General features: G+C 33.2%; 1 pseudogene; it reads left to right on the top strand.

Annotated features, from left to right (window-relative positions):
* Positions 1-8,175: 8,175 nt before the first annotated feature.
* On the top strand, positions 8,176-14,494 carry LOC130723840 (uncharacterized; annotated as a pseudogene).
* Positions 14,495-14,755: the final 261 nt, after the last annotated feature.

The raw sequence follows: 14,755 nt of genomic DNA, 5'->3' as shown, positions 1-14,755 counted from the left end.
ATAATAAGTGAGGAGTTTTTGTGATGTAGAGATATGATTTTGATTTGTTGTGAGTTAGTTGCAACAAATTGAGTGAAAATATGTATGTTTTAATAAAAGATTGAGTTTCTTTTTATTAAAAAGAGATTTAATTGATTGATTTCAGTTTTTTTTAGAAGATAAGGGTCTTATCTTTTATTTTTTTCAAATCCTAGGAGATATGATAAGATTTTGTTTTCAAAAATAAAGATTGAGTTGTTTGAGTATCCGTCCGTGACTTTATATGAATTTTTAAGAGGTCTTAACGAATTTTTCTGGAGAAGTTTCCATCATGAGAGTTGTAGCCCTTTGAGTTAGCTAAATTCTCCAACTGGTTTCGTGTCAATCCGATGTATGTAGCTCAAGATAATTGAATTTTAGTGAGCGAAGGTCTGACTGTACAGTGCCAGCGATTTCTGTTGAAATAATAACTTTTTAATTCCGAATTTACCTTTGATTTTAGAGAAAAGGGAGGGGAATTCAGTTTTTTAAAGAGTGATAAGATTGAGATAGAAACCCTATTCTACACACACACACATTCACTTTGAAACAGAAAGAAAGAAAAGAGGGAGAGACCGTAAGAGAGAAATAAATAACGAGAAAGAGAGGAAGAAGGAGAAAGCGAGAAAGAGAAGAAGAAGAGATCAAGGGAGATCAAGGGCAAGGGACTATCTTCCTAATCTTTCATATTTCATCTTTTCTTCTCAAGTTTAAGGCAAAGGTAAGGGCTGGTTTAGGAAAAGGGTAGAAGCTTAGGTTTTGCCATGAAAATCTTTGAGAAAAGTTGTGATCTTTCATGTGTTTGCCTGAGTATTGTGAATATGTTTGTTGCCTTATGATCATATACATGAAACCCATGATTACTTGCTGATTTTTGTGTGATGCATGAGAATATGTGACTATGTGTGATAATATGCTTAAGTGATTGTTGATTAGCATGATGACATGTGAAAAGTGAAATTCTATTTTCTATGAGACTTGTATGATATGATTCTTGCATGAGGCTTATGAGATCGTGATTATTGTTGCTTAACTTAGTGACATGAGATTAAGATGTGATTAATCGCTTGCAAGTAGTGTGATGTGATTTATGGGAAATAGTTCTAAGAGTAGGCTATGGACCATGAGAACGATGGTGTCGTTAGAGACAAACGGCTACTTGCACGCGAGGGTGAATTTGTGGATTGTCTGTGTTGGTCTCCACGTGATAACCATGATTGAGTCATGGGATAGTGTGTTGGTCTCCCTAAGATTTGTGGATTGATTGTGTTGGTCTCCACGTGACTTGGGTTGACTGTGTTGGTCCCCTTGTGATTGTGCATCTGCGGATGTTCGAGATTGAACAAGGTGTTGAGGTGGTTGTGTAAAGTGAGGATCGTTAGTTTAACCAAATACCTAGGTGACTAACTGTTCTATGATATCCTATTAAAGTAAGAGATAATATGTGATGTGAGATGTGTATTCATGTTTGATTTGTAACCTGACCCTTGCACTATTTGTTTATATGTTTATTTGCGGGGGTAGATGGTCGTGAAGATAACGGTGACGACGCATTCTTGGGAGCTGATACTCCGTGACGAGCAACTACCAGATGACGACTACACTTCTGATGAAGAGGAAGAAGATAAAGAGGAAGAGGCCAAGGAATAGGGTTGGGTTGAGAGACATCCATTTTCTCTTTGGGTTGAGAGTACCGTGTTCGGGAAGCATTGAACAATTATTTTGTTTTCATTTGGATAAATAAAGTTGATGTAATTTACTTTGGTTTTAGACGTAAGTTTCATGCTTATTTTATTTAATTCAAATGTTTTGGGATGATGTTTACTTCCGCGAGATTTGTAAAAGTTAATCTTTCAAGAGTTTCGCAATTAATAAACATTTGTCATTAATTAAAGATTAATTAATTGAACGGCGAAAATTCTTTACGAAAATGGTGATGATTGGTTACTGTGTGACACTCGAGAAATCGGGGCGTTACACTTGAAGCCATAAAAAAGGAGATTAATTTGAAATATGCAAGGAATGATGGAAAATGCTGGGAATGATGGAGGAGAAATGTCACATGAGGGGGGTATATATAATCCGAATGTAGGGTTTGTGAAATTGAATATTTTCCCTATGATTGATCAGTATTAAACGGGGGAAAACTTAGATACAGTACCTTAAGTGCTGTTTTTACTGTTGACCACTTAAAATATAACACTTGTATTATTAATCCAGGTCACAGTAATAATAAAAAAAACTAACGCACGTCTGTTAAGCTCCTCCCTGTCTCCGTTAAGCTCTGACATCTCCCAGATTCAACTTCCATGGCGTCATTGGCGTGTAGGGCTCTACGATGCAAAAATGGAAGAACCCTTTCTTTGACAGATCCACCATCTTTACCTGAACCCACCTCAGATCCACCACTCCCAGAGAGAACCCACTTCCCAGAACCTCCATCAATGGCGTCCGAGAACCTCCATCATAGCTTTCCATTGAAGGAAAACGAATCTCTGCTATAGACATCAATCCTCGCCTCGCACTACTTTAGTACTGTTGTAGAAATCACGAGATGAAGAGAAAGAGAAGGGGAAGAATCAGAAACGAACATTGGAAAATTTTGATGAAGCGAGAAAGAGAAGGAGAAGAATCAAGCTTGGATATATCAAGCTTTCCATCCGTGGGTGTTTTTCAGTTGTTGAAGACTTGTTGATTGCTTATGGCCAATTTTGATTCTAACTCTACATTTTATCAAAATCTTTTGTCATTGTTCTTATCAATTTCTTGAATCCTGTTATGATTTCATTAAGCCCTCTTCATCGAACCCCCTTTTCCATGGGTGTCGTTGGCACTGTTCCAGATCTTCAAGTGTTGATAACAGAACAGTAACAGAGAGATAACGGTGTGAGATTCTTTAATGTTTTAATATTAATGACTTGGATTAATAATACAAATGTTATATTTTAAGTGGTCAACAGTAAAAACAGCACCTAAGGCACTGTATCTAAGTTTTCCCCTATTAAACGCACGGGTCAACAATTTTCCTAATTGATTCACTAATTATTAGCTTTTAAAAGTGCTAACGAAGGTAAATGTGTGGGTCTAAGAATGCAATTTTCAAAGTTTTATGACCAAAACTGCACAAAGGTTTTTTTTATAAGTCAAATGAATTATATTGAAATAAAGTACAAGGGGTACTTCAACCCAATACAAAGAGGAAAAAAAACAAAAAGAACTAAAAAAATAAGGTGGGGGACCAAACGTGCTTTCAAACATTTACTCTTAATTAATATATTGAGTAGTGTTAAAGAAAATTAATTACTAATGATTATTAAAATTTTAATAAATGCATGATAAATCAATATATATTAGAAAAGAACAACTTCCATAGTGACGTGTCAGCACCAGATTAATTCTTAGTGACGTGTCAGCACCAGATTAATTCTCATAAAAATTATTCCACGTGTCAATTTGTTAAAGGGTATAATTTTCAATTGATATATGTTTTAATTTTATATATTCTAAACTAATTGATTCATATTATTTTAGAAGATATAATTTTCAATTGATATTTGTTTTAATTTTATATATTTTAAAATAATTGATTGATATTATTTTAAAAGATAAGATTTGGTCTTTTAATTTATTTTAAATTTATTATTAGAATATATTAATTAATTTTTATTAAAATTTCGAATTTTTTATTAATTCGGGATTTTATAAGTTTTTATTGTGATTTGCTAGATTTTGTTAGTTTTTATCTATCTTTATTTAGTACCTTTTTTAATATTAGATTTGATTGGGAGTTAAGTTGTTTATTTCTTAATTTTATCTTTATTTATCTTATTATTTATTTAATTTTAGTTTCAGGAAATATTTTATTTTATTTTAGATTTATTTTTAGAGTATATTAATTAATTTTTCTTGGATTTTCAGATTTTTAATTAATTCGGGATTTTATGAGTTTTTATTGTGATTTGCTAGATTTGGTAGTTTTTATCTATTTTTATTTAGTACCTTTTTAAATTTTAGATTTGATTAGAATTTAGGTTGTTTATTTCTTAATTTTATCTTATTATTTATTTAATTCTACTTGCGGGAAATATTTTATTTTATTTTACATTTATTTATAGAGTATAATAATTAGTCTTTATTGAATTTTTGAATTTTTAATTAATGCAGGATTTTATGAGTTTTTATCATGATTTGCTAGATTTTAGTAGTTTTTATCTATCTTTATTTATTATTTATTTAATTTTAATTTCATGAAATATTTTATTTTATTTTAGAGTTATTTTTAGAGTATAAATGTATTTTTATTGAAATTTCTTATTTTTATTTAATTCTGGATTTTATGAGTTTTTATTGTGATTTGCTAGATTTTGGTAGTTTTTATCTATCTTTATTTAGTACATTTTTAAAGTTTAGATTTGATTAGGATTTAGGTTGTTTATTTCTTTATTTTATCTTATTATTTTTTCCTTGATGTTAATTCTATGAAAAGGGAGTTGATTTGGTGCTGAGGGTCCACAAAGCTACCATGGACACGCAGAGATTTGATAGTTGTTATTTATACCTCTGCCACATGTCGCGATCAGGACAGGCGTATGTCATAAGATGATGTTACGTGAAGTGGAGTTTATCATTTTGTGATTGATGGTTTGTGTCATTTCAGTTTATCCTTTGTTTGTAATTTAATCCTGAATTCTTAAATTTCACATATTTTGTGTGTTTCGATCCAAAAGCTTACAAATTTTTGCATATGCAAGGGACCCTTTAACGAATTATTATTGAATACGTAATGTTTTGATTCTGATGTAATGTTTTTTCTATTGTTCTCTTTCCGCTTTCGTGTTTTTTTAAACCAGATTTTGGGATAGTTTGTAGAAATCCATGCGTGTGAAGTCATTCTAAACCAGATTTTGGTATAATTTGTAGAAATTCACGAAACTTAGGATAGCCTGAATTTATATTCATTTCTCAATTTTTGCTCATTTTTATTCATCATGTTTGGCTGTGTGTATAAGCATACTATTTGCATTGTATGTGAATGATGCACAACTTACTAATTTTTTTTTTAATGATGCACAGGTCAGTCAAATTGATGAAAGCATATGAAGAGCTCATATTTAATCTTCATGAGTATGTTTAGCTCATTCTTAAGGTTGGTTCATGTTTTCCTCAAACTCATCAGTTTTGCATATAATCATGTTTTAGTATGCCAATTGGGTGACTTATCTTACTTTGCTCTATATATTTTCTTAAGTTCAATTTAAGTTGATTGTTAGTATAAGTTCATTGGTGAAGTAACCACAATTATTTTGGGTGGGAGAATTATTTTGTTTTTTTCTCACATATATAGATAATTTGTTGGGGTGTGCACATGCGGGGCATTACACCATTTTTTTTTCTCTTGACTGAAATGTGCCTTTAATTTTTTGTTTCACAAGGGTTCCACCCCAAGATTCACAAATACACTAGATACAATTCTTTCACCATTGTCCTTTCAAATTGGTGAAGGAAGATTTTTTGTTCTTCAAGACTTCATTTTGGGTTTCTGTTTCAATCTTCTTCATGAATTGATTTTGTTCTTCAACTAATTGTAAGACGTCATATGCTTCAAAGAATTTCTGCTTTTCTCTTCTTAATGAAAAGTAAAAGGATTGAGGAAAAGAAAATTTTCTGGGGTGCAGAATATTCACTTATTGGATCTGTTTTCAATTTTTTGAGGATTATTTATTTGGACCATGATATCAGGTCGCTGTGCAGCTTGCAAGAACTAGAGAAGAAAGTGCCCTTAAGATTGCATTTCTCTCCTTACTTCCCTCCCAGTGATCCTCAAAGATATTTGACAGTTCACAGAATCTATGGTGGTAGTAACGTTGGAAGAATGCTTCAGGTAATCAACTCATAAAATTCTATTTAAATATACATATAATCACCATATTATTTCATTTGTTATAAATAAATTTTGTGTCCTTCTAACAAACCCCTTGACGACATATAGTAGTGTTACAACCAAAGATTTTGGATGTAACACTACTATATTACGGTGATTTTGGTGCATTTTCTCTTCTATCTTATTCTTATGTCTTTTTCTGTTTCATGTGGACTAATCTCTGTATTAAGCTTCTTTTACTATGTTAATTAATCAAGTCAGATTATTTAAGCATAAGTAGAACTGTTTGAAATATTTTTATTGTACTTTTCCCCTTGACAAGGTCCATCTTTTTTTAAAACAAAATTGGTGTTGTGGATTGAAGTGAAAAATTCATGTTTTGATTCTTTGGGTTACTTTTGATTTCAGAGACATGGTGAGCATCTTTAAGGTATCCCAATGGTATGTTTTGTTTCAGAATCCTTCTCCCCACCATCAACCTCTTCGTCCCGCAACATAATAAATTCAAACGCATAATCACATTCATGATTAATTGATATATCAAATACAATAGACATATTCTCCGTGCAACGCACGGGAAAAAAAACACTAGTATACTTAGAAGAAAATATTTAACCGTAGATCGTATATAAAGAAAATATTTGTAAAAGTAAAAAGTCTTATCGTAGTTTTTTTAAAGTAAAAAAGACTTGGCTTAAATGCATTTGGTGCCCCTGATGTTTCATGGGAGTGCAAATGATACCCCTCTTCTAATTTTGTCAACGTTTGTACCCTCCATGAAACAAAACAGTGTAGCGTTTGCCCTTCTGTCAGTTCAACGTTAGTTTACTAACGGAGGGGCTGACGTGGAATTTTATTTTGCTTTTCCTATTTGCAAAAAAAAACTATTACAAAACCAGGGGAAGGTCAACACCCATCATCTTCTTCCTCCAACTCAATTTCCAGAACAAAATAAACCAGAACACTAAAAATCGCAAGGGAAGGGAAGCAGAGCATGACCCGAAACCAGAACTTGCAGGAGAGGAAGAAGGAAGAGGAGGGGACAAGCATGATTCAGATAAAACAACAACTAAAAATTAAAATTTTCTTTTTTTCCTGTTAACAACACAAGCAACGACTTCAACAAATTGAAGCAAAACAAGCTTCACCAATGCATTTCTTTTTCTACACCCTAATTCCTTATTCACAATCTCAATCATTCATAAGCAACTAAGGAAAATCAAGTAAAAGATGAAACTTTGGGATCAAACACATTTATGAATGAAAGCAAAATCACCATAAATCTAAGCAAGATTCAAATGAGATCTGACAAATTCACAAAGCACAAACCCACCCACCACCACAACTGAAACCCGTGACTCCCCACCTGCAATCGGAACCACCCCAACTCCACCTGCAATCGGAACCACCCCCACCTTCAATCGGCACCGCCCCAACCTACCCCCGCCTGCAACCAGATCTGTGAATCGAAATTGTGAGACAACCGAGAGGAGATCGAAGGGCAGAGAAAGAGGATGGTGATTAAGGGGGCTTGATGGTGATGGAGGGCGACCAAACTGGCTACATCCAGAAGAATCAGAGCAATGGATGGCGGCGTGACGTGGTTGGGGTGGCGGCTATGAAGAACATGAAGAAGAAGATGATATGGTGAAGGGGATGAAGATTAATGATTCAGAAAAAAAAGTTAAGGTTTTTTTTAATTAATATATAATTTTAAATATAAGTAATCTGATTTTGAATTAAAAAACAGAGAAAATCTATATCACATTTTAATAAAATTCCACGTCAGCCCCTCCGTTAGTAAACTAACGTTGAACTGACAGAAGGGCAAACGCTACACTGTTTTGTTTCATGGAGGGTACAAACATTGACAAAATTAGAAGAGGGGTATCATTTACACTCCCATGAAACATCAGGGGCACCAAATGCATTTAAGCCAAAAGACTTATTAGAAACAAAAAGTTTTTGTTTCTAAACAAAGATTGTGTGTAGCCCGTATTAGTGAATGCATGTGAATCTCACAATCTCGCATTTTCTGTGTGGTGAATTGGATCATGTTTTTTATTTTTTTTGGGTGTATATGTGTGTGAATATTTTGGGCCTCTTAGCCCAGTATGTTTAGTGATAGTGTCATAGTTCAACATAGTTTAATAAATTCGACCAAAAAAAATAATAGTTTAATAATAATACTAACAAATAAGATTTTTAACCAAACATGTCAATGTGCTGCTGAATTTTTATGGCCCAAGTCCATATTTCATCCCCCAAATTCAGAAACCTAATCTCACTCAATACCTCTCTGCAATTTGTTCGTTTTTCTGCGTCCTCTGTTTGCACTTTACACATGCTATTTTTCTCAACCTTAAAATGTTAGAGTAAGCTTTCCAGTTATACTAGAAATAATACCCGTGCGTTGCATGGGTTGATTTATAATATTTTTAAAATTATATATAATTATTATAGTTTTAATAAATATAAAAATAAAATATGTTTAATTATAAAATATAATAAATTAAATAATAATAGAGGTGAGACATTTCATTGAATAGAATTATAGTTCTCTAGATCTAAATAATTAGAGTATTACTCAAATTAATAATTGATATTTAAAAAAAATATTGAAACGCAATAAAAATGAGAACAATATTCTCATTTAGATAATTACATTGGATCACAACAAACCCTATCTGTTGTTCTCTACCACACCCTTGATTTACCAAAAAGTTTGTCACAGTGTTTCCCTCGAGCAATACATGCACCACACCAACACACTGAATTACAAACATCAGATGCTCTATATGATTAAATACATTTTTTTTAATTTTCATGACCTCCTATCTCCCCTAGACACTCACCCAACCACTAAGGAGGAATCACTCTCAACCACCACATTTGAAAATTTAAATTGCTGGAAAAATAACAAAGCATGTAACACTACTTGAACCTTCATCTAAAGCTCACAACATTCTAGTTCCTTTTGCAAAGTAACCTAACAACTCCTCCTTGATCCCACAAAACCCCGCTAATACCACTTACAATTGGGTTCCCTTTCGACGCCTCATCCACATTAAACTTCAAAATAGTGGCTGGCGGTTGCTCCCAATACACTGTTCGTGGCATCTTTTGTTTTCGTGGCCACTCGATACACTCAAAGTCTCTAGCAAACTGTTCCAAGTCATATGGACAATCATTCCACTTCACCTTGACCCACCAAACACACAAACTAAGCAATAGTCTCATATATGTTCAACACAAACAACTTTGTTATTAAATACGCATGCATTTCTCTGTAGTAATTGATATTAAATAATTAGCACTGAAGTAGACTTAAAATTTTATTCATTGAAAAAATATAGAAAATCATTATGTGAATTTGAAATATATGAAATCAAGTAATAAATTTTAATATCTTAAATAAGTTATAATGACATATTTTTTACACATTATATCCACAATAAATTAATTTTAACTTTTAAAATTATAATAAGAAATGATTTTATTAGTGTAAAGAATTATTTACTAAATTTAAACTTATTCAACTTTGGTCATAGTTATTTTACTCCGTTATTCTTTTTCAAGTAATTTCTACTAATATATAATAGACCAAATATTATATTTAAAGATTTTTTTCAACGAATACACACATATTATAGTTAATGGTAAATACCTATAGAGCACCACTTTTTTATTTAAAGACAACATTTTCTTAATTATTTTTTAATAAATATTATTTTATTATAATTAATTTTAATTCTCAATATTTTTTGTGTATCAAGATATTACTTAGTTTTATTTTAACTTTCTCCCCTTCAATTTATGATTGATAATTTATATTCTAACATTTTTTAATTAATACTTATAAATATTTTTTTATAAGTAACTGAAATTTATAATTAATAGTTAATACAATTAATAAAAACTGGAGTTTTTTATTATTTAATATATTTTATATTTTTACTATTTAATATATAGTACTCCCATATGATTTAATGTAGTTTTTTTATAGTTGATGATTTTTTCCTTGAAATTAAGAAATAATAAATGAGTAATGTAAAATAAAATTCAAAATTTAGTTTATAATTTTATTATTTAGTATAGTTAGCTAAATTAATCTTTATATTTAATTTATTTAATAAAAAATTATTACATAATTTAATTCAAAGGTTACATTATATTGGCATGTGTAAAGTCAAAAAATAAAAAGATTGACATGTTTCAAAAGTTACATTATTTTGAATGTTAAATAGAAATTTAATTTGTTTAACTTCATTGTTTAATGTATTTAATACTTATAGCTCAAGTGAGCTTTACATATATATATAGATTGTATGCTTTATGGGATGCACTAAATAATATTACCCTTTATTATTATTATTATGGTTGGTTGGTTGAAATTTGTTTTATTATGAAGTTGGATGGTGAATTTATTTGGTTAATGCCTCCGGATGGTCCTAGTAATGTATGTGTTCTTTGAAAGCTCTACTTTTAATATTTTTGCATATATTTATTTATTATTGATTTCTGGTTCAATTGCCAATTGCTATCTACATTCTGTGCAATGCAAATTGAGTAACACATCTATCTACTTGAAAATGTTTTTTAATCAATTACTTTTTTTCTTTACTTTTATGTGTTCATTCTGTCATCTCACTAGTAGTTCAAGGGTGAATGGTCATTTTGGTCCCTAAAGTTGTAGGTGTCGGGCATATTAGTCCCTATTCTTCAGAAATGTCTCCCGTAGTCCCTAATGTTTGCAAACGTCGACCACGTTGGTCCTTGGCCGTTTTCCCGTTAGTGAACATTAACAGAGATAATGATTTGGCACGTTAAGTGCCCTAATGGCGTTGCCACGTGGATCTGAACGTTGGGGGAAACATTGAAACATCAATTTAGTCCCTTTCTTCCTTATAAGAACAAGAACCCTAGAACCCTAGAACATTGAAACATCAATTTTGTTATGATGGATGCTAGTGTATATGCAAAGGGAACTGGATGCTAGTGTATATGCAATTTTGTTTGGGAAGCCTAGCAAACCCAATACATTCACCTCCAAAATCAAGATCAAAACTTCCTACTCCAGAAAACCCAATCAATAAATCCCACACCTACCCAGAATCAGAAAACAAATTGGAATAAAACCAACCATATTCAAGAAAGAAAAATCAGTATCAATTTAACTCCATTAAATTCTTTTTACCCAAATCAGAAAACATAAAAACCCTAGACTATTAGATCCAAAATTGACAAGAGGAAACACCTCTTAGCAGTGGTTTGGCCTCGGATTTGAGAAGAGGAGGTCGAAAGCTTCAAGAAATTGCCCTTGATTTTCAGAACGAAGCTCGCCGGAGAAGACACCGGTGGCGGCTAGGGTTTTGTTTCTCCTCTGTTCTATGTAGCTTCTCGCCGCTCCTGAAGGTGGTGGTGCTCGCGGCTCTGGACTGGACAAGGAAGAGGCGTCACGGTGGTGATGGCTGGTGCGTTGTGGATGGAAGTAGAAGAAAATGATGGTGGTGAGAGGGAGTATGCGTGGCTGCTGCAACGTTGAGGAGGTGAGGATGATGGTCTTTTGTTGTTAAGGATGAAGAAGGAATTATGGTGAGGATTATGAGGTGCTGCTCATTGAAAGGGAGAAGGGAATGTGGGTGATGTTGGTTTTGTTCTGCAGGAAAAAGAAAAGGGAACGAAGAAGAAGGAAAAAAAAGGACTAAATTGAAGTTTCAATGTTTCCCCCAATGTTCCAATCCACGTGGCTAGGAGAGATGCACACGTAACGTGCCAAATCATCGTCTCCGTTAACGTTCACTAACGGGAGCAGAGGCAGGGACCAACGTGATCGACGTTTGCCAACTTCAAGGACTACGGGCGACATTTCCTTAGAATAGGGACTAATATGCCCGACACCTACAACTTTAGGGACCAAAGTGACCATTCACCGCACCCAGTAGTTCAATGTTTCCCAGGATGTTCCTTTGCTGAGGAACTAATGATATCGAACATATATTGCTATGGGAGGAATCTTGTCACTCCAATATCCTCTTTGCCTCCTGTGCAACTTCCAACACAAAAGTATAACACTATTTTGAGCTGAGCGTTTAACTGTATCACTGTGTTGTGTACTATTGATCATGTTTATATATATATACAGTTAGGATTTTAAATAAAAATGATGGCATTGCGGGTGCTATTTCTGTTTTTAAGTAGAATCTTATGCTTCATGTGTATCTTCCAGAATGTTACTTGATACATTAGGTGTTGACTGCCTTTTATGTTTGGATGTAGGGAAGTACATTTATGGTATGTTTTGCCTCATGAGGTAAAGAGCAAAAACCTATTGGACCGGTATTTTGAAATTCTATCACCTTGTGAGAAAGAAAATGTACTTCGTATGGATGGGGAACAGCTACAGAAAAGTGCACTCCTGACTCGTGCATTGGTTCGCACTACAATAGCAAGATGTAAGTTTTACTGTTAACACTATTAGATTAGTTCTCTCATAGTTGTCATATTTGGACCTTGACATGGAAAGAACTCTATCTGCCATGGTTTATTTGTAATCCGTATATTGTTACTGTTGTGCATCATTTAGTTTTGGTCTTTCTATATCATGACAGTGGTCATATATCTAAACAATTTTGTTTATTGCTAGATTGTCAGATTGATCCAAAATTGTTGAAGTTTAGGAAGAACAATTATGGCAAGCCAGAGGTTTGTTTTTGTTTTGTTAATTTATTACCTCTAACTTTTATACGATTGCACTTCATTCTTACTTAATTGAATTAAATTGTTCATTAAGTTTCTTGTGAACGCTCAAAATATGTTGTTGCACATTGAACAGGTGGACTTGCAATATGCTGATGATTGGAGCCTACCACCACTGCATTTTAATATCTCTCACACGTCATCTTTGATAGCTTGTGGAGTAACTATGGGTTCACCTGTACGTACTTAGTATTCTGTTAAACTCATGTTATTTATTTATTTTATTTGCAGATGGGTCACTATATTTACCTTCTAGTGTTATTACTTTTTCTTTCTTCTTATTATCATTTTTCTTGCTGAACACCATTATCTTTGAACTGATTTAACTTGCTATTGATATTGTAGATTGGAATTGACGTGGAAGAGAAGCAAAGAAGATTAAAGAATGATATTTTAGCCATCTCACGATGATACTTTTCTCCCCATGAAATTGAAATGCTTGCTCACATTGCAGACCCTGAGCTTCAGCGTCAGGAGTTTATCAAATTATGGACTCTGAAGGTTAGTAAGTTTATTAAATGTTTCTATTGCTGTTTGCTTTCACTTTTACTACTTGGTTAAGAGTCAGGTGAGAAACAATGTCACTATTGGAACTATTATCGCGAGAGTATTTAAGTATTTCTTTTCATTGAGCTAAATGGTTAAGATGTAATTTTCAAATTACTTTTCTAAGGTGTCTAGATGCTTTGTTCCTTTTTGGCTCCAAGAAAAGTAATCTCTATTCTCTCCTAGCAGTTACTTAAAAGGCTAAAACACCCTTTTAAATCTTGATTTATTTACGATTTCCTTATTCTTGTGCAAATTATTCAAGTGAGCAGTTAAATATGATAATGTAGTGAGTGAGCATAGGTTGAAAACCCAAATCTTTTGATGTTCTGCAGCTGTCACTTACAATGAAATTTTCCCATTTATAGGAGGCATATGTAAAAGCACTAGGGAAGGGCTTCTCAGCTTCACCTTTTAAGACTTTTACTGTTCGATTAAGAGACCATATAAAAGGAGGCATCCATTTGCTGCCTCATGCGATTTCTAAGGTATGCCTCAATATTGGCTAATATTCAGGCAGGAATTGCAGTATAGTGTTAGGAATCCTTGCTTCAGTAGTAGACTAGTAGCACATTAAATGTTGGCATGTGAATTATTGGTTTCCTTTGTCTTTAGCATTCCACTTTTCTAACAGGCACCTGAAATTACTGTTGAGCCTTCTGATGATAACATGAAGAATCTTTCAAGCAATTGGCAGTTCGTGCTTCTGGACCTGGCTAGTTCTCATTATGCTGCCGTTTGCGTAGAACAGGACATTATCAGTGCAGGTAGCGAAACTTATATTTTTCTTTATAAGGAGTATATCGCATCACTGCTTGTGGCCCCATGTTAAACTATTTTCTGACGTGCTTAGATGCATCCACATTTCTAGTTGTGCTCATTTGTGGTTGAACTAGTGTTATGGGTTTGCTAGTTGCTGAGCCTCATGTTTGTGATGTGCAGGCCAAGGGAGCATTCCAATAAGTGTTACCCTGCGAAAAACAATCCCATTTGTTGAAGATGAGTCTATTTCTGGAAATGATAGAGCATTGGTGGCTTGAGCAAACTGTTAGTGTGTTGATTAGTGATTCTTTAATAAAATCGAAGTTTTGCTCACAGCTTTACTTTCAGCATTTTAAAACCAGTGGTGCTAATTTATTCAATAATTTAGTCATCTGGCTTATAGTAAGATCTTTTGAAAAATTACTCTTCTGTGTTATGGTTGCCACTCTTCCTTTCCCAAGCTGAGAGCATTCAATGATTTTTCTCTACAGAACTGTGCCATCCATATTTTCAAGAATTTGCCAACATGGATGAAGGCCTCTACACTCACCAACAGTTACAATCAACTAGGTGGGTAGGGTAGGGTCAGACATCATTGTACTCTATCAATGTCCAAAGTTTCAGAAACATAGCTGCATGGTTTCAACAGTAGTCATTGCAAGAACAGACTCCATCTCTAAAATGGTGAAATCGAGTGGCATCTCTGATAATAAAGTGGCGATTGACAATCTTACTTACCAACTTCATAAATATATGACAATCCACACACACTCTCAGGTTTTTCATGAT

This window comes from Lotus japonicus, chromosome 6, assembly GCF_012489685.1.
Source record: "Lotus japonicus ecotype B-129 chromosome 6, LjGifu_v1.2".
In the NCBI taxonomy this organism is placed as follows: domain Eukaryota; kingdom Viridiplantae; phylum Streptophyta; class Magnoliopsida; order Fabales; family Fabaceae; genus Lotus; species Lotus japonicus.
Note: the sequence above shows the minus strand (reverse complement) of the source record. Positions and strands in the feature narration are given on the sequence as shown.